Source organism: Ictidomys tridecemlineatus, chromosome X (genome assembly GCF_052094955.1).
Source record: "Ictidomys tridecemlineatus isolate mIctTri1 chromosome X, mIctTri1.hap1, whole genome shotgun sequence".
In the NCBI taxonomy this organism is placed as follows: Eukaryota; Metazoa; Chordata; class Mammalia; order Rodentia; family Sciuridae; genus Ictidomys; species Ictidomys tridecemlineatus.
Window position 1 is genome coordinate 28,595,171 of NC_135493.1, and position 25,794 is coordinate 28,620,964.

General features: G+C 33.5%; 1 long non-coding RNA gene across 1 annotated transcript in view; it reads right to left on the reverse strand.

Moving 5' to 3' along the window:
* Positions 1 to 401: 401 nt before the first annotated feature.
* The window catches only part of LOC120890815 (uncharacterized), a 45,171-nt gene continuing 19,778 nt past the window's right edge, over positions 402 to 25,794 (reverse strand). Inside the window, exons 4-5 of the long non-coding RNA XR_005735267.2 lie at positions 21,318 to 21,384; positions 402 to 487 (exon numbers count right to left, since the gene is read on the reverse strand). This is a non-coding gene — a long non-coding RNA (uncharacterized LOC120890815). The remainder of the gene's footprint in view (positions 488 to 21,317; positions 21,385 to 25,794) is intronic.

Below are 25,794 nucleotides of genomic sequence, written 5' to 3' on the forward strand. Positions count from 1 at the left end.
TACTAACTCAAAGATATATGACACAAATAAAGTTGAAATTGTTTGTATAAAATGGTATACTAAACAGATTAAAGATAAAAGAATTAGCACCAGCTTCAACTATTTCAACTATGCCATGATAGTAATAAACATTTTGCTTACAGACTCATTACTAGCTAATCTCATGAAATCTCTCTCTCTCACCTTTCCCCAATTTTTCCTGTTCACCATGCTCATATTCACCAGCCTTTCCCAAATCACTGTAACTTTTAAACTTGGACCATTGTAAAATCTCCCAAAGGAAAAACTTCTTCCTTTTGTTTTACCTCCTAATTTTTTTTCTCTACAAAGCAGACAGTAAATATTTCCAAAGTACAAATTAGATAATAGTAGCTCCCTGCTTCAAGCACTTCAATAACTTACCATTCAACGAGGAATAATATTCAAATTCCTTGCCATGGCCTTCAACTTCATCTCTTGTCAATGTTCTTCATTCCCTTTATGTAAACTGTGAAGGGATTCAAGATATATTTAGGAATTAGAACCAGAATGCTCTATCAATCACAAAGTTTTGGTACAGTCATAATAACCAACAAATGAATATTACTTTAAAATATATTAACTTACTTGAACTTCATAGTGTATAAATTAGTGGAACAAGTTTCAGTATCCCCATTTTACAAATTATAAAGCTGAGGCAATAGAGACAAGACTAGAACTAGTTTTGCTAACTCCCCAACCAGGTTATGTATTGTCTTGCAGACCAATTCATGCAAATATACAAATGATACAATCATGTATCACTTTTACTTAGAAACATTTTCTGTTAGCAAATCATACATTCTGTCATTCTTTTTGAGATTTTATTGCTATGGAGACTTGCAAGGAAATAGAAGCATTATTGCTAAAAAAAGAAGCATCTATTTCTTTAAGGACAACTGGAACTTGAAAATTAATTTAAGTAGAATTGCATACCAATAGTAGGACTTTAGTCCCCATGTTTTTAATGTAAATTTATGTATGGGTGGTACATGGGATTCCATGGTAGGAACACCCTATACCATCAAGCTACATCCTCACCCCGCCATTTCACTTTTGAAAATTAAATAGGTGACTATTTATAAAATTCTGGTTTTATCCAACACAATATATCCTCACTAAAATGTGATATTCTCCAGGACACAGCCATGTCTTATTCATCATTGCATCTTAATATCACATGCAGTGCCTGACACAAGGAAATTTCATAATGTATAAGTGTCAAATAAATAAAAGCAATCATCATCCATTATTTCAGGTTAGTTAAGTGGCTATCAATACAAAGGAAAAAGAAAAAATCATGCTATCTTGCCCATTTAGTAAGTATATTGGTCTCTATCATTGAACTCCCAAATAATCAAGTGATTTCTATATTTGATAAACATTCATTGAATTTTCACTGAGCTACTTATCCAGAAGTTTACTCTCCTATGTTTTAATATATTATACCATGTTCACAAATATTTTCTTTAAAAAATAGAGATTTTTGACAGATAGTTAAATTTCCTCTTTCCTTCTTCTCAGTTTTAGCTGGGAACATAGCTATCCCCAGCCTCCCTGCAGTTAGGCATGCCCAATTTACTAAGTTCTAGACAATGGACTATGAGCAGATGAGCAGTATACAGCTGCTAGACCATCTTCTTAAAGATATATCCACTGGCCTTGGAGTATTCTGTGGGATAGAAAACTACTTCTCTTATATGGGAAACAATAAGTTTTTGACTCTTTATTATAACACCCTAGCCCATTCCCCAATCAGTGGGCTAGATCACCTTAACAGATGAGAAACAATATATAAAGAAACAAATATAAAAAGTGTCATTCTCTCTGGGAACTACTTCCAATTTGATGGTTTCTATTTTCAGTTGGCTTTGAGATACATGAGGATTGACACCCAAATACTTATTATTTCAGAATATGTATAGCCATAGATCAAGAACCTATTATAGGGGATATAACTCAGTGGTATAGCACTTGCTTAGTACATATGAAGCCCTGGGTTCAATCCCCAGCACTGTAAAAAAAAAAAAAAGAAAAGAAAAGAAATCAAACAACCCTATTATACAGCATCTAAGGGAAGTAAATTCTGTTAAGTTACTGACTACCTGGCTCTCTATGGCTTTTTAAAGTAGGTTTTGCTAAAAATAGTATTTAACAAACTGGTTCCCATAGATTACTAAAACCTTGCAAGAAGTAAATAGGCATTGTATACATGTGAAGCAACCATGCTTGGATGTGTATGTGTGAATGGGGTGGGACAGTGATATTGACAAAGGAAAGTCCTGATGTTACATTTGGCAAATTCCTGGTTAAACAGGTTTATTAACATATGTTACTTGCTTAGATCCTAAAGTATTTAAATTTGCTATCTCTGGTTTAAATGAACAATTCATAATTTGAGTCTAGACTCTGACCTTGCTTGAGTCCCAGAATAACTTATTTACAGGAATGGTTTCTGAGTATCATTAGAATAACTGATAAAATGTGAAGAACTCTAGCTTTGGACACTAAACATTTTTTTGTAACTCTACTTACTAAAATATAAAGGGTTTTCTCTGAATAAATTTTCTTGGCACTGAAAATAATACCTCTACTACCTTGATTTGTTACAAAGAAATGAAGAGCTTCTTAGTATAACTTTCTATACTGTCAAATTTACCTCAAATTGCTATTGCTTCAAAATCATAAACTCCAATGAAGTAAGCTAGCAAGAATTTGATAATACAATAAAGCTGCCTTTGGGGAATTATGGAGGGAGGCTGAAGAAGAAAAAAAAGTACTAAGCCTCATCATTGAAGCAGCAAAGATCTTAGATATTTGTGATTTCCATCCCACTTAATAAACTTTAAACAAAGATATGATGGTATTGGTTGTCGTTTATATTAAGCAGTGCAGAGGATTACATGTTCCAATTATATGCCTCAGAGCAGAATGATTGTTATGAATCTGTGCTCTTAGCCAATATTGATCATCAACACCTTGCAAAAACACAGGACAATCAAAAATGCTCTGCCAATGAGGCAGTTTATATGAGGCAAGAAAATGATACCATTTGTGTCACTCTCTTTATAGTCAATAAGGATGCTCCTGCCTCTTCACCTGCACATTTCACAAAAATAAAAACGAATGAGTTTTCAAACTAGTTGATAAAATAAAATCCTTTGGGGGTATAACCCTTAAGTATATTTTGGAGCTTCTTAAGTTGGTATGAAAAGAAAAGACACTATAATAAATCCATGATCCACTGCTGTCAACTTCCTAGTATTCAGAGAACTACAACATGATTTCTCACCAACCTACAGATTTGTTGTTTGGGGCTAATCTCTACACTTCTGAAAGTTCATTTTGTGCATCTAAACAAATGATTAGTGTCTCACCTTTAGAAAATGTCTGCATTTCTCCCAAAACATCTAATTTCAAAAGCACAGTATTTGATTTATAATTATTTGATGCATAAATAATGTACTTTCTCATGACAGCTACTGTCAGTAGTCTTTTTCATCTTTTTTTATTAAGAAAACTCAAAATGACCATATAGGCACAGCCTAAATATAGCTTTCAATATCAAAATAAAATAAACTATCCACTGTGATCCACCATTTTCAGTTAACAAGTTGAAGTCGAATTATAGAAAGAATGTAGTTTCTTTTCAGATTCTATTATTAGACACTCCAAAAACCTATTCCCTATACAGCATATGTATATGAATTATAAAAGAATTAATTAAGATTTGTTTCATTCATCTGATTGTATACATGCAAAATAACACTCTTACTGAAATCAATACAATAGGAAAAATACTGTGAGTTACCAAACTACATATGTGTATATATGCTCTCAAATAAATGACTAAAAACCAGAACCTTAACAACCAGCTAGTTCCATGTGCCCTTGTGTTTGAAAATTTTGTCATTCTAACAACTGGACTTTTTCTGTGCAATTTTGATGTTTTAAAAAATTGCAATCTGTATACGGGGTAAAGTTGGGAGTTCATAACCCGCTTGAATCAAACTGTGAAATATGATGTATTAAGAACTGTGTAAGGTTTTGAACGACCAACAATAAAAAATAAATAAATAAATAAATAAAAATTTTAAAAAATTGCATTTGTGGGGGCTGGGGTTGTGGCTCAGTGGTAGAGTGCTTGCCTGATATATGTGAGGCACTGTGTTTGATCCTCAGCACCACATAAAATAAAAAATAAAGATTTTGTGTCCACCTATAAGTAAAAAATAAATATTTTAAAAATATATATTTTTTAAAAATTGCATTTTTAATAATTGCCAATAGTATTTAAACAGCAAGAATTAATAGGTAGCTTGGAAATGCAGAAAATTAAAGTCAGGAAGGACTGGTAATGAATACCAGACAAATTATGCTGAGATAGGTAGAGCAAGTTGTTACACAAGGCAGAAAAGGAGGGTTATTTGTCAGCATACAATCAGTAAATCTAGTTAGGGTCATCTCTTTGCACAACTCCAAGGGACATCATTCATATCACAGTCTGCAGAAGTGTTGTACCTGGAATTTGCAATTAACATTTTGCTTGCTCATATGCAATAGTCCGAAACTCCAGCAGATAAACAGGCAATGTCAGAGAAGTCAGCGAATAAAATTCTGGTCCTGGTTATGAAAAGAACACCGTAAATCTTGCCCTCATGTACATCCATAAGAATGGGACACTAAATAGAATAAGATATATTCCATGCTTATATAATTATATCAAAATGGATTCTATTGTCATATATAACTAAAAAGAACCAATAAATTAAAAAAATAAAATAATTTCTGAATTCTAGTCTTTGATATAATGATTAATAAAATATAAAAATGGAATTTCAAAAGAACCAAAATACTTGACAAAGGATCAAGCACAGGGCAAACTAGGGGCCTAGTTAGGGGTATTGAAGAAGAAGGAAGAAACCTACTTTATCATAGGAAACATGGAAGTTATTATACAATATTAGAAGGCATCCTCAGTAAGACCATCTTGATGTCTACCTACTGGCCAGTGGTTACTTAAATTCTTTACTAGAAAATGTGATTATTGCTGAAATTTGGGGTGATTTTAAAACTAACAACAGTAGGTAAATAGGTCTCCTTTAGAGTTCAGGAACAGAAATGAGTTAAGCTTCTTACCGTATTAGCTCCCCTGTTTGATGCCTTGTAATAAAACAATGCTAAAATATAAAGATTGTCTCAGTCTACTTAACACTAAAATATATTTATGAAATGGAAAAGTTAGCCAACCAAAGAAGTAATTGATTTGCCCTATGCCAAGGACCTACATATCTCCATGTATCAGATAGAGAAAATATCTGGATTATTAAAAGAATCTTTCTTGTATTAATTACTTAAAGTTTCTTAGGTATAACAATCTATCACACCCATATATATCCTACTATCTATATTAAGTTGAAGCACTCTTCAATTATACAATTTTATCTAGACAAAGAAGATATTTGGAGTCTTTTTCCTCATACAAGTTACTAGAGTATTTACATGCCTGATAAAGTTCTGGAGATTCACCGAAAGAACAAGCAAAGGCTTTCTTGCCAAACGTCACATACCCTAGCCAAGTATTTAAAATCCAAATTTATTTGCAGTAAAACATTGAAGTAAACTTAAAATATATAAGAACTAATAAATTCATGTTCACAGACATGTGTATTATCTTAAACACATTCTGAATTAAAGGGTGTATGTTTTTGATGAACATTCTCACATATAGAGAAATCAGAACCCTAAACAACTCCTTAGTCATGATTATTCATGCTTAAAGATAGTGATACTAGGAAATAAGAAAATGGTGTTTTCATTAAGGAAACAAGCAAAGAGAAAAATTCTGCTTAGGATTATCGATAGGGATTTAGAATTTTAATTTAAATATGCTGTATTTGAACTTATATGGCATGGAGAAAGTTAACTTAAAATAATAGTGGCCAAGCACTTAGAGGTCAGAGTACCTGAATTCAAAATCCTAGCTAAATTGCATAATTAGTTTATGTGAACTTGGGGAAAATTATGAAATTTCACCAAACTTTTTTAGCCCTGAATAACGAGGATAATGACAGTACTTATATCTTAGGGTTGTTGAGAAAATAAAGAGTTAATACACAAAAGGTGCATGGAAATGTGCCTGGTGTTGGTCAACAAATAATTTGTCTTGTTATTATTATTGATTTTTTTTATATCTATTGATGTTGTTGTTATAAGTAGGATGAAATGTTAGGAGATGTTTACAAAATCAGAAGCAGATTAGAAAAGAGTTTTGGACCTGGAAATAAAGGTTTGGTATGAAACTAGTGGCTTTTAGGAGTATAAATGTAATAGCATAGTAGGAAGAAATTTCAGATAAAATGTATTTAAGTTAGGGATGAAAGGATTTGGGAGGATCTAGGTGGTGAACCTGGAGAGTCTACTTGTAAAAAGAAGTGTAGTTGTAAAAGAAAGGAAAGAATCAAGGAATATAGAAAGGGCATTATGGTCAAGTAAAGATGATTTTCAGGAGAAAGAAAACTTGTGAGAGAAGCCATCACCTGCTAGTCACCATTTTGGTGAGTTCCATCTGTTTTCTAAATCAGGTAACACATTTTCCTTCTTCTTCCTCCACTTATACAATCAGTCCTAATGACTCAGCAGTTTTCAAACTCAATTATTTTTCTATCTCCTCCTCCTGATATTGTGTTCCAGTGTCTTCCTTACTTGTTTTGTTAATGGTTTTCTCTCCCCCTCACACAGTATAAGGTGGGGCTGTATAATTTTCACAGAGGGCACAAAGAGAGAACAAACAAAGGTTCTAATTTCCTCTGCATCTGGACTCAGCATGCTCTTTTTGATGACCTACTCTCAGAAGTAAATTTTCCACTGTGGCCTCTAATTTTGTGCATAAGATTCTTCTCAAGGTTACAATCTGGTTGCAGGTGCAAAAAAATTGCATGTGAGGAAAAATATTCTAAATGGCATCTATGGCTCATCAAGCTATCTCTGTCTTCTCTTATTTACTTACTTATTTTGGTTTTTTTTCCTTTACCAAAGAAAATATGTAATATGATAGCATAGCAGATGTAATCCTAACAAGGGCAAAGCTGGCTGATGGTTTCAGGGTAGCTTTCATTAGATGAGCATGCTGTAGAGAAATCTTTCTCAGTCCAGGTTCAGGTCTCAACTCTGTAGGTTACAAAAATGATTTACCTATGTCTAAATAACAAGAGACTGATTTAGGGATGAAAATGTGACTATATTATATTATCTTATAACAGAGAAGAAGCTTATTTCTAGTGGATTGCTTATCTCAGAAATTTATCAAGAAACTTTAAATATTAAATCTGTAAAGCTGGGCAAACACAGTCCAAGGAAACCTAAGTCTTTTCATTCAGAGTGTGATAAAGATTAATGAAAAACCTCTTTCCAAAATAGAATAATGTCACCATTAACTGGGAGCATCTAAGTATACTGATTCAGAATTTGCAATGTACAACTCCAGGGGGTGCCATTCACATTGTACTATATATGAATGTTGCAGTATAGAGTTGTGCAATACCCAGTCTGTGAGGGTATACCAGTAACCCTTATGATGCCATGCCCCTCCTTTGTATAGGTCTGGCTAATTCATAATAATTTAAGTCTTTACTTTCCAAGTCATTATAATAATCTTTTTCATAGTGTGATAGTTTCTATTTTGTATATTTCTTTGATTCATCACATTTTTGTGTAATATTATCAAGATAACATAAATCAATTGTTCCCAAAAGTTATGTAAAGGAAAGGAAAACAGCCCACATTTAAAATGCAGATTCCATGTACCTGAGTCCAGGGACTCTGTTGCTGTAGGTCTGGACTACAGCCCAGAGACCTGCATTTTAAAAAGCACTCCAGATGGTTCTGAAGCAAGTGGTTCTTGAGAAACACTGATTTTAAAATGCAGATTAATCTTATCATTTACCTTTTTCCAAAGCACTCTTTAAGATGTGAAACTACTGGTTAAGTTGTATTTACATAACTTATTTCATCCATGCTTAAAGATTTTTGTTCACTTCAGTAACAGATATGGAATGCTCTGATCATGAGGTCTATCTCTAAAGCCTATGCTCCTTTGTCTGTGGGCTAGACCAACACTTCGAACAACACTTCAAAGTAAAATGTATTTTTTTAGAGAGAAGTTAGAAATTCAGTGTGAATCTTTTCATTCCTTGCTTGAGAATTTTATTTAGCCTAATTCTATTCTGGTGACTGCCAAATGCTCGCAGCATGGCTGATTTCCAGTCAGTACTCTCCTCAGACTAAAATATCTTATTTTTGATTGTTTTCCCTGCATGATTGCTTCTACTTGATAGGTTAAATCTGGCTCTCTTGTCTGCTTATATCCTTAACCCCTCCCGGAGAGGTTATTGTTTAGAATCTCAATAATGTTAACAACACTTTCTCCTTTACTATCACTTCAAATTTAATTAATATTCCATTTAACTTCTTTTCAAAGTCATTAATGAAGACATTAGCTGAACACAGACAAAACACCATCCCTTTGCAACTAGAAATAAAGTAATCTAACAAGACCCATGTTTTTTTCTCCATTTCCTGGCTTCTACAAATGTCTAGCCAATAACTGCTAACAAATATTTACAGAAAAAATATTTATGAAAAACAAGACTACATACAAAACAGAACTCACAATTAATGAGCAAAAAAGTCAAAAATCACCCAAATGACTAACATAACACCAGATAATTAAGTTGAGTGCTATAATGATCCAACTAATGCCCTTCCCCTGCATTTTACAATTCTCATAATTACGGATGTTTGAATCATTCATCCCCATACTAATTTAGAAGTTAAGACTTCTCCAGTGTCTGAGAAAACTTTTCTCCAATATCTGATGAATTTAAGGGGCCTTCTAAGAGGCTGGGGTTGTGGCTCACTGGTAGAGCCCTTGCCTGGCATGTGGAAAGCACTGGTTTTGATCCTCAGCCCTACATATAAATAATTAAAATAAACATCCATCAACAACTAAAAAAATTAAAAATAAAGAGCCCTTTAAGAGACTCAATATCAAGTCATCATTTAAAAATACTCAGATCTTATGCCCCAGTTCAACTGGTAATATGTTTTTTCTTTAAGATTTATAACTATAATCTACATAATCTATATGCCTTAATCTTCACAGCTGCCTTATTTCACTGAGACACCAACTTCTTCCTTATTACAGACTTCTAAGGCCTATATCTAACATTTGAAATCAATCCCTGATGCAAAGGCCCCATTAATGGCTGGAATCTTCCAAATATTTAACCATCTTCCTCTGTCCTTAATCTCAGACTTCAGTTGTGCATTTCATACAACTCTTACAAGGAGATTAAATTAACTGTGTTGTGATAAGTAATATCAAGAACAAGAAGAGTGTGATGAGATATATAAAAGGAGAGGTGATTTGGGTTGGCAAGGTCAGGGAAGGACTCCCTGAAAGACTGACATTTAAGATAACCTCTGAAGTTAACTAAAGAAAACAGGGAGGAGGAAGAGAACTCCAGGCAGAAGCACAGGATAATTAAAGCCTACCCGACATCTTCCTTGCATGTCTAATAGGCATATTTAGAATATGATTTAGAATACCATAATATTCTAAATTAGCCCAAAACAGAACTTTTTGTTCTTCACCTCCTACCACCAACACTAACACCACCAAAACTGTTCCCTTGCCAATCTTCAATTTTGAATATTCTTTAATTAAGAGGCTTACATTTTTTTTCCTATTTCTTTTAAGTAACTTCACATTTTACTTTTTGGAGATCTCTATGATGGCACACACATTGCATATTTCCCTGACATTATTGTTGTCATTCAAATTTAATTTTGGTCATATCACTTTTACTGCACAGAAATTATTTTTTAAAGATAAAATCACAATTTTCCTTTGTGATTTTTCAATTTCCAAAACATTTCTATTAATCTACATTTGTATTGCTATTTTCCTTACTTTTTGGATATATAAACTTCTGATTTACCTGCAATTTATTTGGATCTAAGGAATAAAACTGAGACTCATATATTATTAATAATTTGCTATGGGGACTGGGGTTGTGGCTCAGTAGTAGAGTGCTTGCCTGATACATGTGAGGCATTGGGTTCAATCCTCAGCATCACATAAAAATAAATACCCATAAATCAACGGCTTTCCAGTATATCAGTGACAAATCCTCAGAAAGGGGAATGAGGAAAACTACCCCATTTATAATAGCCTCAAAAAATAAAATACTTGGGAATCAATGAAAGAAGGTCTATATAATAAAAATTATAGAACCCTAAAGAAAGAAGTCAAAGAAGACCTTAGAATATGGAAAGATCTACCTTGCTCTTGGATAGGCAGAATTAATGTTATCAAAATGACCATACTTCCAAAAGTACTGTACAGATTTAATGCAATTCAAATCAAAATCCCAATGACATTCCTCATAGAAATAGAAAAAGCAGTCATGAAATTCATCTGGAAAAATAAGAGACCCAGAATAGCTAAAGCAATCTTTAGCAGGAAGAATGAAGCAGGTGACATGACTATACCAGATCTTAAACTATACTACAGAGCAATAGTAACAAAACAGCATGATACTGGCACCAAAACAGACTGGTAGATCCATGGTATAGAATAGAGCACACAGAGACTAACCCACAAAATTACAATTATCTTATATTAGACAAAGATGCCAAGAACATGCATTGGAGAAAAGATAGCCTCTTTAACAAATGGTGCTAGGAAAACTGGAAATCCATATGCCACAAAATGAAATTAAAACCCTATCTCTCACAAACTCAACTCAAAATGGATCAAGGACTTAGGAACAAAACCAGAGATCCTGCATCTAACAGAAGAAAAAGTAGGCCCAAACCTCCAATGTGGCATACACAATGGAATTTTACTCAGCATTAAAAGAGAATAAAATCATGGCATTTACAAGTAAATGGATGGCATTGGAAAAGATAATGCTAAGTGCAGTTTTTTCCCCAAAAAACAAATGATGAATGTTTTCTCTGATATAAGGAGGCTGTTTAATGGTGGAGTAGGGAGGGAGAGCAAGGGAGGAATAGATGAATTCTAGATAGGGCAGAGGGGTGGGAGGGGAAGGGAGGAGGCATGGGGTTAAAAATGATGGTGGTTTATTATTATCCAAAGTACATGTATGAAGACACAAATTGGTGTAAATAACTTTGTATACAACAGAGATATGAAAAATTGTGCTCTATATGTGTAAAAAGAATTGTAATGCATTTTACTGTCATATATAAATAAAAAAATAAGAAATTATAAATGTACTAAAAGATATTACCAACAAATAAGCAGAAGATACAATACCAATAGATAGAAAGGCCCAATGTTGTAAAAATAAATGTGTTTTATAAATAAATAATAAAGTCATAAAAAAGAATTTACTATGTGTCAGGCACATATACTTTTCATTATAATGTATTACTGACCCACTATTTCAGATGATGAAACTAATATTCAGAGAGTGTAACAGGGACTTAGAGGCTGTTTTTGCTGAAAACACTGACTCTTTACCTGGTACTTTAGATATCAATGGGTAACTAAAATCAGGATAAAAGTTTGGCCTTTTTGCTTTCAGAATGCATCTGTCTCCTTTGCTACTTCAAACTTTTGTCTAGGTTACTGCTCAACACCACATGTAAACATGTCAATCAAGGAGAGTCTCAAAACTGGTGATACACAGTTAATCTCTCCTAAATATACCTAGTCTCTCTCCTCCCCCTTCAAGACCAAAGACAGCAATATAAGAATAAAATATTTTCAAGATGTTTAGGGACATCACAACTAATAGATTATCACTCACCAGCTTTTATAAAGGTTTTTTTCTTGACCACTAGTGTGGCACCTAAAAGTTTCTAGTCACTGCCTTAAACCTGAAGGAGGGCCCCGTTACTACCCCAAAAACTTATTTTTTTTCTTCTGACCTATTCTTTGTATGAGTCATTCTATTCCTGGGCTTAAGGCAAATTCCAGGAACAGCAAGCCTTGTAGGCAATCACCCTGAGATAGGAACCAAATTGCCCATTATGGTTTGGATATGAGGTATCTCTAAAAAGCTCCTGTGTTAATGCAGGAATATTTAGAGGTGGGATTATTGGATCAGTCCAACCTACCTTGAAAGGACTAAGGAGTGACTGTAGACCAGTAGGGCATGGCTGGAGGAGGTGGAGCACTGATGTGTGCCCAGCAATGGTGCATCTTCCCAGGGGGTCCTTCCCCCTCCTTCTGTCTTCTTCCTTGCCACCATAATGTCAGATACTTTCCTTGGCCCTGCCCTTTGGCCATGATGTCTTTCCTCACCTTGGGTCCAGAACAATGTAGTCAGCTGTTTATGAACTGAGACTTCTGAAACTCTGAGCCAAATAAACTTCTTCTACCTTAAGTTGTTCTTGTCAGATATTGTGGTCACAATGACTTAAAAGCTGACTAAAACAGTCCCCAAAGCCAAAATAACCCCTCTGACACCAGCAAGACCCCACAGAACCAGACTTGAGATAATGATCAACCAGACCACCATTTGACCAAGACTGCTTCATGATATGTACCTATGGCCCCATGCCCATATTCTATCCCTATTCCTAGTACCTCAAAGACAGGTCTTGGGTTCTTAGATCTGTTTTTCCTCATTTGTCCACACCAAAGTAAATTCCTTTGGTTTACCACCACTAATCTTTCTTTGTTTGTTGGATTATGGACAAGTGGCTAAATGTAGTTTTTTGGGACCCTCCCCCACCAGAGTAAGATCTCTGAGCTAGAACTTCACTAACAAGAGGCTGAGTAATTTGATGAAAGTTTCACAACTAGTAAATGGAAGATTGTTTACACTCAAGACTATCTGTGACTCTAAAACCCACATTTAATCATTATTCTAAACTGTAGAGTAGTGATGATATATTTCATTGGATACTGCATTCTAACTGGACATAATAACATTCAAAAAGTTTTTAATCTGCTTTATTTCTAGGCCAGCAATTCAGTTCTAAGTTCTATCTAGACGTATAATACATTTTAAAATTTGGTGACACAATGCCCTGCTTGCTCCTCTTTTCAGAAATTGTCTAGTTACTGTCATATGTTTATCTTTTCAGATAAACTTAAGTCATTTTCTAAGATATGAAAATGTCCCCCCTCTAGAATTTTGATTGAATTTACACTATATATTAACTTAGGGGAACTGAAATTTTTACAGTTGAGAATAGAGTATATTTCCTTATTTATTCAAGTCTTTTTTATGTCCCTGAGTTAATTTTTATATTTTTCTTGTAGGTTCTATTTATTCATTCTTCACTCCATTTGTTTTTATTGATATTTTGAATGGGATATGATTTTTTGTGTATATATATATATGTGTGTGTGTATACATATATATACACATATATGTATATCTTTTTGTTTTTCAATTGCTTCCATAAGTATTTGTACAAACAACACAGTGTTTTGAAAAATATTTACTAAAATGTTTCAGACACACAAAATCATATATATGTGTGTGTGTGTGTGTGTGTGTGTGTGTGTGTGTGTGTGTATATATATATATATATATATATATGAAAAATATAAAAGTGTGTGCCAATTATATGAGATCCTTACTTTTTTCTACTAAAATTGGTAACTGTATGGGCAGATCAACCTGCCATAAGAAATATTACTGACTGGACAGCTTAAATAACAGAAATTGATTTCTCAGAATTCTGGAGGCTGAGAAGTCCAGGATCAAGATGCTGGCAAAGTAAATTTCATTTGAATCTTCGTCTCTTGTTCTGCAGGTGTCTGCCATCTCTCTGTGTACCGACATGATCTCTCTGTGCATGCACAGAGGGAGTGAGCTTTCTAGTGTCTCTTCCTTTGAGGACATTAATCCTATTACATCAGTGGTCCACTCTTAGGTTTTCATTTAACCTTAAATTTAAACTTTATTTCTTTCTTAAAGCCCCTATCTCCAAATACAGTCATGACACATATAAATTTTGGGGGAGATAAAATCAGTCCGTAGCAGTAGCCATGTATTTTACTGAATGGTCTATTTTTGTTGTTGTTCATCCTTGTTTATTTAGCTACTCCTATTGTCTTTTTCTGTATGTGCAATAATCAGCAAGTAATGGTAGTTTTGCTACTTTACTTTAAAACATCTATTATTTTAACATAATTATCTTGTATTACTACTTTACTACTTTAGGTAGAAAGTCCAGAAAAAAATGTTAAATAATAATGGTAGTAATTACCAACACTATTGTCTTTTTTGTTGTTGTTACTGTGGATTGAACTCAGGAGAGCTTTATCACTGAGATATATCCTCAGTCCTCTTTATTTTATTTTCTATTTGACCAAAGTCTCCCTATTAGGTTTAGGGCCTTGCTAAATTGCTGAGGCTAGACTTAAAACTGTAATCCTCCTTCCTCAGTCTCCCAAGTCACTGAGGTTACAGGCATACAACACAGAACATGAGCATTATTGGTTACTGGGATCATTAATATCTCCTTGATTAGTGTTATTAAATATGATGCTACCTGCTACTTTAAGGAATCAATTTTATATTTAATTTTCATCAATACTATATGATGCCTGTTATAATTTTGGGTATCTGTCAATGAAAATGTGCTTTATTTTTCTTTTGAAACTTATTATTATTATTATTATAAATGCTATTTGATTTCCTAATACTGAACAATATTGCAGCTCTAGAACAGACCTATTTGTTTGTGTTCTAATTATTTGTTTACTCCTGGATTTGGTTTATTAATAATATACATCTCTTGTTTTGAACCCTTTCAGGATTTGTTATTATCCTAATGCTAGCTACATAAAGCAAACCTTCCTTCTTTCTCTATGATCTGATATATGATAAATAACATCAGAACTCTTTTCTAATTGAAGGTATAAAAGAGTTTTCTAGTGAAATTGTGTGGGCTCAATACTTTTTAATGGCTTTCTCATTTTTCTCTCTGGTTAGAGTTTTGCATAGATTTTTCCCTGTTAGTAATTCTGGATATTAATATTTTCATAGAAAAATAATTCATTTCACTAAGATTTTCAAATTTATTAGCAAAGCAATACCTAATGTATTATCTTAAGACTTTTGTCTGTGGCTATGTTTTCTTCTTTATTCCTGGTGTTTTATATTTATTTTCTTTTGTCCTTTCTGATTCACTGATATTCAAAACCATTGTTTTATTGTTTCTATCATTTATTAAAATACTTAATTTATTCATAGCTGTTTATATTTTCTGCTTTCAAATTCACTGATTTATTTTATATTTTATTAACCTCTTATCTGTAATTTTGATTTCCTTTTGTCTTTCCACTTTTTTAAGTTATAATGCCAGTTGCTTTTTTATCCTCTCCTGAAGATGTTTTGGAATTGTAATTTGCCTTTTAGTACAAATTTGGCCAATCCCTTTGTTTTAGCACATAACATTCTTATTTCCCATGAGCCTCCCTCTTCCAATACTGTTACTGAGATTTGGCTTTTCTCTTTGAATACTTGTCTATTTAAGGAGAGAATTTTGTTTATCATTAACATTTTTAAGCAATTAGGTTTTCTGTATCTCACAATTATTTCTAGTTTTATTGCTTTATGGTGAAGAGCCAGATTTATAATGTTTGTACTCTGAGGAATTCATTGAGGTTTGCTATATGATCTACATCAATTTGGTAAATGTAATGGGGTACCATATTAGTTTTCTATTGCTGTATAAAAAGTTATCACAAATTTAGCAGCTTAACCCATCAATTTATTAGCCCACAATATCAACTGTTCAGGATCTAAACACAGGTTATATAGCTAGGGTGTCACAGGACCAAAATCAACATGTTGATTATTCTGGGTTCTTATTGCAGGGCTCTAGGAAGAATCAACTGTCAGGCTCATTTAGATTGTCAATGGAACTCAGATATGTGTGATTTTCAGATTGAGATCCTCATTTCCTTGTTAACTATCAGCCTTGTCACATGGCCTTCTTCAGCATTATACCAGTAATGGTCCTGTCAAGTTCTTCTTAGAATTCAAATATATCTGAACTTCCACTGTCTCTTTGGCTCTAACACCAGCCAAAGAATGTTCTCTGCTGTTAAGGACAATCCATCTGTCCTTTATCTGATTGGATTGAACCCATCTGGATAATCTTCCTATCTTAGGTTCCACAGATCAATTTTATTTGTAGCCTCTTTCCCCATGGAACATAACACAGGTTCCAAATATTAGTAAATAAACATCTTTATAAATTCATTATGCCCACCCCAGGTACTTATGTTAACAAGATCTCTTGGTTTTCAGAATACAAAAGTGAATATATATCTTATTTTATAAAACCTATTGTGTTATTCAGAAAATACATATTCTTATTCATTACTTATTATCTCATGACTGAGATTTATTAATAGAAGACTATATTTTCATTCACCTTCGTATTTCCAGCATCTTGTAATTGTAGTCAGCTCTGAGCCCTTGCAATATTTCCAGAACCATTCTAAGTGTTTCATGTAAAACAGCTCATTTAATCCTCACAACAACACTGTAAAGTAGATATTATTACTACCCCCACTTTACAGATGAGAAATTTGTTTAAGGTCACACAGTTAATTGATTAGAGAACCAGTATTTAAACCCAGATGTTTTATTTCAGAGTCCAAACTCTTAGTTACTATATAATTCTTCCTGTGTTTCATGTGTTTCATAATTAATTATTATATTATTTTAAAGCCTAATGAAGATGTTTAGATGTTTATCATCACTCTGGAATGCATCCTTTATTATTTTTAAGTAACTATTTTATCCATGCTTAATGTTTTTACTTTGAAATTAACTTAGATTGAAGAGTACAATCCTACTTTTTCTTTAATTTTGCAGTATGATAAACTAAATCAGGAGGAATTCAGTGGAGAAACTAAAACATACCTCCTGTTATGGAGAAGGCATATGTAATATGCATTTCTGAGATAAATTTATTCATCTCTAAAATGGGCTAATTAGAGTGATTATAATTATTATTAAAGTATTAAATGAGCATTCACATGAAGTGTTTAGCAGTGGCTGGCATGCTGTAAATATTCAATAAATATTGCTGAAGATGGTAATGAAGAAGAAGAAAACAGAAACAATATCCTCAAAGCCATAATGGCTGCCAGAACAAACCAAAGCATAAAAGTACAAAATGAAAATATTAAATTTAAGATATAATAAAATTTTGTTGAAAGGCTGAAAATTTCTCTATCAAGCATTGAATGTTCCTAATCTGGAATGAGAATATTAATCAGTAATGTTAGCTGAATAAAAAACTTTACATAGATGCTTTATTTTAAAAAGGCACATATAAAAGATCTATAAAAACAAAATCATGTGATAATGAAATGTCTGATGGGGCTGGGTTATAGCTCAGTGTTAGAATGCTTGACTACCATGTTCATGTGTATATTTGCCACATTCAAGTCACTGAATTTGATCCCCAACCCCACACTGAAAAAATTGTTCGATGAATAGGACTCAGATCTGTTAGACACTGCACAAAGATGTAGCTTGAAATAATCTCACAACACCATAGTGCCGATTTTCACACTTTAAAATCTCCCTACCTTATCTCTAAATCATTGTTGCACCATATTATGTCATTTGTATAGAATTTTTCTCTCTCAATAGATTTCAGGAGAGGAATCGCATTCCATTAATCTTTGAACTAACCAAAAGGACTAAAATAGTGTGGGATACATAATTCTAATTTGATATACTATGAAATCTTATACATTAACTAATATATTAAACCCTTCTATTTAGTGATCATACTACATGGGAATATCTGTCACAGAGAAGAACCTTTCATTATATAAATAATTATGCAAGATAGCTACATTCAGGAGCATTTTTATTCTAAATCAGATATTGTATGTAATAACTTTTTTAAAGACTTCTAATTTGTAAAAGCAACCAGTATATCAATGTAATGGCATTGCTTCCATGATTCATAGCACATAACTGATTTCATCTGAGCATCTGTCAAATAGTTGGTGTGAATTCAGAGTCTCTTTGAGTCAAATATTCTGCTCTGTCTCCTGGTACAAAAAAAAAAAAAAACTTCAATGATTGGGTGGAATGTTCCTTTGGGACATAATATCAGTAAGGCTTTCTCCTTTCAATCAACAAATGACAATTTTTTTATTTCATCTAAGAAAAAAATTAGTTTCTCTGCATTTTTAATTGATTTTTTAAAAATGATAGTAGAATGCATTACAATTCTTATTACATGTATACAGCACAATTTTTTATATCTCTGGTTGTATATAAAGTATGTTGACACCAATTCGTGTCTTCATACATGTACTTTGGATAATGATGTCCATCACATTCCACCATCCTTAATAATCCCCTGCCCCTTCCCTTGTCCTCCCAACCCTCTGCCCTATCTAGAATTCATCATTTCCTCCCATGCTCCCCCTCCCTATTCCACTACGAGTCAGCCTTCTTATATTAGAGAAAACATTCAGTATTTGTTTTTTGGGGATTGGCTAACTTCACTTAGCATTATCTTCTCCAGTGCCATCCATTTACCTGCAAATGCCAAGATTTTATTCTCTTTTATTGCTGTGTAATATTCTGTTGTGTATATATGCCACATTTTTTATCCATTCATGTACTGAAGGGCATCTAGGTTGGTTCCACAGTTTAGCTATTGTGAATTGGGCTGCTATAAACATTGATGTGGCTGTGTCCCTGTAGTATGCTGTTTTAAAGTCTTTTGGGTATAGAATGAGGAGAGGGATAGCTGGGTCAAATGGTGGTTCCATTGCCAATTTTCCAAGGAATCTCCATACTACTTTCCATACTGGCTGCACCAATTTCAAGTCCCACCAACAATGTATGAGTGTGTCATTTTCCCCACATCCTCGCCAACACTTACTGTTGTTTGTCTTCATAATATCTGCCATTCTGACTGGAGTGAGAGGATATCTTAGAGTACTTTTGATTTGCATTTCTCTAATTGCTAGAGATGATGAACATTTTTTCATATATTTGTTGGTGGATTATATATCCTATTCTGAGAAGTGTCTGTTCATGTCCTTGGCCCATTTATTGATTGGGTTATTTGATTTTTTGGTGCTTAGTTTTTTTATTTCTTTATATACCCTACATATTAGTATTCTATCTGATGTGTGAGGGGTACAAATTTTCTCCCAGGATGTAGGCTCTGTGTTCACCTTACAGATTGGTTCTTTTGCTGAGAAGAAACTTTTTAGTTTTATTCCACCCCATTTATTGATTCTTGGTTTTAATTCTTGCACTATAGGAATCTTCTTAAGGAAGTTGGGGCCTAATCCAATGTGATGAAGATTAGGGCCTACTTTTTCATCTATTATACACAGAGTCTCTAGTTTAATTCCTAAGTCCTTGATCCAGTTTGAGTTGAGTTCTGTGCATGGTGAGAGAGAGGAGTTTAATTTCATTTTGTTGCATATGGATTTCCAGTTTTCCCAGCACCATTTGCTAGCTTTCCTCCAATGCATGTTTTTGGCATCTTTGTCTAATATAAGAATTTTATATTATATTTATAGTTGTAATTTTGTGGGTTGGTCTCTGTGTCCTCTATTCTGTACCATTGGTCTACCAGTGTGTTTTGGTGCCAAAAATGCTGTTTTTGTAACTATTGCTCTGTAATATAGTTTAAGTTCTGGTATAGTGATGCCACCAAAGGCCCAGGACCGGATGGATATGAAGCCGAGTTCTACAAGACCTTTTAAGAAGAACTAATACCAATATTCTATAATGTATTTTAGGAAATAGAAAAAGAGGCAAAACTTCTAATATCATTCTGTGAGGCCAATATCACTTTGATTCCAAAACCAGGCAAAGATACCTAAAAGAAAGAAAACTTTAGACCAATATCTCTAATGAAAATAGAAGCAAAAATTCTCAATAAAATTCTGGCAAATCAAATACAAAAACATATCAAAAAGATTGTGCACCATGATCAAGTGGGATTCATCCCAGGGATGCAAATTTCATTCAACATACGAAAATCAATAAATCTAATTCATCTCATCAATAGACTTAAAGATAAGAACCATATGATCATCTCAATAAATGCATAAAAAGCATTTGACAAAATACATCACTGCTTCATGTACAAAACACTAGAAAAACTAGGGATAACAGGATCATATCTCAACATCATAAAGGCTATCTGTCCTAATCCTCAGGCCACATCATTCTAAATGGAGAAAACTTGAAGGCATTCATTCAATTGAAGACATTATAAAAACTGGAACAAAACAGGGATGCCCTCTTTCACCACTTCTATTCAACATAGTTCTTGAAACACTGGCCAGAGCAATTAGACAGACAAAAGAAATTAAAGGGATATGTATAGGAAAAGAAGAACTTAAATTAGAACTGTTTGCTGACAATATGATTCTATACCTAAAAGACCCAAAAAGCTCCACCAGAAAACTTCTAGAACTAGTAAATAAATTCCACAAAGTATCAGGATATAAAATTAACACCCATAAATCAAAGGCATTTTTGTATATCAGTGACAAATACTCTGAGAAGGAAATGAGGAAAACTACCCCATTTACAATAACTTCATAAAAAAAATAAGATACTTGGGAATCAACTTAATGAAAGAGGTGAAAGATCTATACAGTGAAAACTACCAAAGCCTAAAGAAAGAAATAATGAAGACCTTAGAATATAGAAAGATCTACATTGCTCTTGGATAGGCAGAATTAATATTATCAAAATGACCATACTTCCAAAAGCACTATACAGATTTAATGCTATTCCAATCAAAATCTCAATGGCATTCCTCATAGAAATAGAAAAAGCAACCATGAAATTCATCTGGAAAAATAAGAGACCCAGAATAACAAATGACAATTTTGTTATCACATGTATGCTACCTAAGGCAAAAAGATTTGCTTTTGATCAATAGCAAAGATATTGGATTTTCAATAATTTATCTAAAAGTTTGATAATAAAAAATGCAACCTTCTCTTTGACTTAAGCTTATTGGAGATATCAGTCATTTAAAAACTATGTAAGATATAATGGTAACTATATTTTTGCCATTTATTAAATTCATGATTATTGAGTATTGTAGCACTTGAAAGCAGAAAATATGAATATGCTTCATTAAGTTACAATTTCATTCAGTCATACAAATAATATTAATGTAGTTGCTACTATGAGTTCTGTATTAGAGGCTGTCTCAGTCCATCTTGTGTTGCCATAACAGAATATCACAGATTATACAATTTATAAACAATAGAAATTTACCTGGCTTACAGTTCTAGAGGCTGAAATGTCCAAGACTGAGGAGCTGGTTTTGATGGTAGTCCCTCTGCTGCAATGTTCCATGGCAAAAGGAAAAACAGATGGTGAGAAAAAGCAAGAGACTGAATTCACAACTTTAAGCATTAATCTATTCATGATGGTAGAGATGTCATGACTTAAACACCTCTTAAATATCCCACCTTTCAACACTGTTAATTAGATTTCCAACACCCGGAATTGGGGGCACATCCTCACATAATAGTAGAGGATTAAAAATGGACTATAATCTTAAAAGAACTGACAAGATTATAAGTGAAATTACACACATATTAATGTCAATATAAGGTAGAAAACAACATGCAAAATAAGGAAATGGAATGGTAATTAGAGTAAGAAAGATTGCTTCTGGCAGGGAAGATCAAGAATGGCTCCATGGAGAAGGTAAATGGACAGTGATGTCAAATGGACATTGATGAATAGATATGATTTAGATATGCTATGATGAGAATTCAGGGCATTCCCAATGGAGAAAATAGCAAATACACAGATGAAAGGAAGCACAGAAAATTTATGGAAAATATGAATAGTTCAATTTTGCTTAATCATAGAATTAATGAAGGAGAATTCTTATAAGTCTAAAAATCTATATGGAAGTTTTGCAGAGGAGAGATGAAGATATAAGGATCAGAAGTATGGACTTTACATTCCACTGAGAGACATTGTCCATTTCTAATCAATAAGTGGCATAATCAGATGATTAACCTGGTAACAAAATATAGTACAGATTGGAAATAAAGATATCTCCACTGAGAAGTAAATCACGATTGTGCAAGGAATGAGGAATGAAGGTCAGAGCTGTTGTGATAGCAGAGGTATAGGAGAAAAATAAAAGATATAGGAGATATTCCAGACATGCAACCAATAGGATTTGGCAACTGATGATATGTTAGGAACCAAAAGTAGGAGATAATTATTCTAACTAAAGTTTTCAAGCCTGATGAGGGAGACAGCGGTACCAATAAATTACAACAGAGAATTTGAAAGTCAGAAAGATTCAGCAAGGGAAAATTATGGGCCCAGTTACTATCTGAACTTGTTCAATTGTTTTGAAATTATTTAAACAAAATACTTCATGTATACAGTATCTACCATTGAAAACCTAAAAGTGCTTTACAGATATGAATATGACTTTATTATAGTATCTAATAGTTTCTTCGGTGTTCTGTATTTCTCACTTCTATTGAGGCAGCTTTTCTGCCCTACTTCACCCTGAATCATCCCATTTTGTCATTCTTATTCCAGATGTTTGAAGGGACTGATTCTACCCTATTCTTTCAATGATGTACATTTGACACAGGTCTTGCTAATGACAGCATTCCCTTACCCTGGCTTCAGTGACTGGTTCAGGAGTGGGTACATAATATGCGCTTGATTAATGACTTCAGATGGACTCTTGAGACAAGTTTATCTTTACTGAAATTAAAGCATAATGAATGCAAGCTTAAAGTTATCAGTGGCCACTGTTGCCTGAGAATGAAGCCAACTCAGGTGGAGTAAAGAAGAATTAGAACTGAGGATGTTATTGAAAGCACAAGATTCACCCCTGAAATCTGAATTGTTATGAACTAATACATTCTGCATCTTACACAAAGATATTTCCACTCCTAGATCTATCTTTATATCTATTGAATTTTAATTATTATTCCTTTTGGTTAAGAAAACTAAGATGATGAAATATTTCTGCTTTTCAAAACTGTTTTCTTTGGACTATCCATTGTGTGAAGCTACCAATGGTCTTTATATAAGGATCCAAGCAATGAATTCCTTGTAGAATTTTAATTTTAGGATAAAAAAGATTTCTTTATTAGGATAAAGTCTACTGTTTCATTTTATTCAATAAAGAGATGAATCTAATTCAATTTGTTTCACTTTATTCCTTGGCTACAAGGATGTTGAGAACGAAATTTTATGTTTAAGCCAGTGCCAACTCATACAATGGTCTGAAATGTGTCTCTTTCTTCTAATGTTTTCTGAGGTTTAAAAAATTAATTACTATAACTTAAAGATAGCATAATATTGCAAACCTCCTGAATATATTCTAAATTCATGGAAGCAAGATTATATTTATTAAAGATTAACTCTAGGGTTCCTTAGCCCTGGAATTCTCAATGATGTATTATAATGCATCCAAAATCACATTTTGACCCATAATTTCTATAGGAATTCTGACCATGGAAATGTACATGGATGCATTCCCCTGGTGAGTAAACTCCTGGTGGGTAACACACACCTTGTTTCCCACCCTTAGAATGCCCTGAAATCTCTCTTAGGATCTAATAATATAGCTAATATATGTTATCTAGTTGGTATGGCAATTCCCTGAGATGTCTCTGTGTTAGAGCCTCATCAAGCCTCGACCTTGACTGCAGGTACATAGCTCCTGGGAATTAAAGAACTTTCTTGTTTGATAACTACAATATTTCACCAAGCTCTGGTGCTCCTGGAGCTGCCCGCCTAACAGTGACTTCAGACAATGGACTTTCTTGAGAAATGTACAAATCTCCTAACATTGCATATTGTAACTGTGAAATGTAACTGCAGAATAAGCAACCTTACTGATACTTTAAACAATAATGCGGTTATGGTACTAATGACCTAATGTAACCTATTGTTATAAATAAACGTAGCCACTTGGACAAGGAGCTACTCTGCCACCTTCCCTGCCTCTGCACCTTGTCTCTGTCTCCTTATTATTGTTATTCTTCACAACTGGTGCCTGATGTATTACAGTGCATCCAAAATCACATTTTGACCCATAATTACCTTCACTGACATGAAAACCAAATTTTAGAGGTCATTTGTTCTAAATGTCTTTATTTTACACATAAAGATTAAATTATTTACTCAAGGCTTTATTGCTACTTATGGGATGATCAAGGACTTGAACCCAGATTATATGAATATTAATCTATAATTCATTATTTTTATTTGTTCTGTCATATCCAAAATCAAACAGAATTCTTTTTTTAACTTTGTTTATTTTTATGTGGTGCTGAGGATTGAACTCAGGCAAGCACTCTACCACTGTACAACCCTAGCCCACAAACAGAATTCTAATGGATAATCCCAGTTAAGAAATCAACTTGCTTTCTTGATTCCTATGTGTAAATACTTCTATCCCTGGCAATGAAGCTGTATTTCCTTTCCAAATTCTCTATATTTGCTTTATGTCTTGTAATGCAAAAAAATAAATAAATAAATTCTAAACAAAAATCTAGCAGTTTAGGTCATCATATTTTAACAGCCTCCTCTTCAAATAAAGGAGTTCCTTGTTTTTGTTTACGTAGATGCCTTCACCTCAATGAATAAAATTAATTCAATTTTTTTCTGTTGCCCTTATCTTTCTATTGCAAGCCCAAATTACCTCTGAGAATCCTGTCAAGTATATTAGTATGCCCTCACCTCAGAGAATTCCAATGACTGCTTAGCATAATGAGGAGTGGGGTCTCTGGTTCTTGAGATTTAATTGGAATTGGATGATGAAAATTTTGAAGCTTTATTTCCTGACCTTTTCTTAAATGAACACACATTTCCAGCCTAAAGCAGAAAGGCAGAAGTTGGGGGAAGGGAGTTCAAAAACCTGATGTTGAGCAGCTAGCTGTTCTTGCCTACAATTCCAGGATGCTTCCAGCTTGTACACATTTTCAGGACTCAGTAAGTTATTTCATCCATGCTACATTATACAAAGCTTCAGTTGACATAATAGGGTCCCCATCTTTTTTTTTCTGTTTTTGGTACCAGGGATTGAACCCAGGGGAGCTTAACCACTGGGCTAAATACCCAGCTCCCCCTACCTTTTTTGAGGAGGAGCAGGCATACGAGGATTGAACCCAGGGGCACTCAACTACTGAGCCACATCCCAAGCCCTTTTAATTTTTTTTATCTTGAGACAGGGTCTCAGCTAGTTGCTTAGGGCTTTGCTAAATTGCTGAGGTTGGCTTTCAACTTGCAATCCTCCTGCCTCAGACTCCCAAACCACTAGGATTACAAGCATTTGTTGCTGAGCCCAGTAGGGTCCCCACCTTGATGATACAGAAACTGAGGCACACTGTGAGCCAAATAAACCTCCTTTCTTTTTAAAGTAAATACAAAAAAACTGAGGCAAAGTGCTCAGAGAGAAAGGACAATAAGCAAAAAAAAGGTGAAAGAGGGTATAATCATAGTCTACTTACTACTTATATACTTACTACATATAAACATATATTATATAAATTCATGTATTATATTACACATAAGCTTATATATTTTATGAAGTACTAAAAGACTGAAGCTTGAAGTCACCAAATATAAAATAATAATAATGAAATTTCAATCACTCTGATCTAATCAGTAAGTACACATTGCACAAATGCACAAAATAATCACACCATACACAGGAATATGTACAATGAAAATAATACATTTTAAAACAAAAGGATTT